At 57.1% G+C, this 487-nt stretch overlaps 1 protein-coding gene across 1 annotated transcript in view; it reads left to right on the top strand.

Annotated features, from left to right (window-relative positions):
* Positions 1 to 245: 245 nt before the first annotated feature.
* LOC126581598 (ras-related and estrogen-regulated growth inhibitor-like) overlaps positions 246 to 487 on the top strand; it is a 43,419-nt gene continuing 43,177 nt past the window's right edge. Inside the window, exon 1 of the mRNA XM_050245382.1 lies at positions 246 to 487. This exon is cut by the window's right edge and continues 1 nt beyond it. The gene's annotated coding sequence lies outside the window, so the exon portion shown is untranslated.

Here is a 487-nt window from a genome sequence, read left to right as displayed (position 1 = left end):
AAGTTTGAAGAAAAAGGAATCGCACCAACTTTTAGCGGCCACCGGAAACAACAAAGAGTCAAGGGGAACGCGTGTCGCGCAGCCGACCATCGCCAGCACCAGTTGCGCACCTCGCGATCTTTGCGCCCACGCACATCCGAGCCCGGGGCATCTCGGCCGGCCAGCCGACCAGCCGACCAGCCAGTCGATCGTGCCCACGGGGTGAATGGATGGAATGAAGCAAGTGAAGAAGTAGAGTGAACCGGAGACCGGTGAAAATCCTTGTGTCGCTTGCAGCCACGATTTACATGTGTTAGAAACCGGCAACACATGACCCTTGCTGCACGGCACACAACTTGGCCCACCAGGTACTGCATTCGACGGCCAGCGAAAGTGTTGTCGTGGTGCGAGCGCGCGATGACTCGTAATTTGGAGTAAAACACGAGTGCCAACCAGCAAGCGGAACAACTGCGACGACGACGAAGACGAAGACAGGAGCCGAGGAAAG

This window comes from Anopheles aquasalis, chromosome 2 (assembly GCF_943734665.1).
Source record: "Anopheles aquasalis chromosome 2, idAnoAquaMG_Q_19, whole genome shotgun sequence".
NCBI classification, from domain to species: domain Eukaryota; kingdom Metazoa; phylum Arthropoda; class Insecta; order Diptera; family Culicidae; genus Anopheles; species Anopheles aquasalis.
This window is presented reverse-complemented; position numbering and strand designations above follow the sequence as displayed.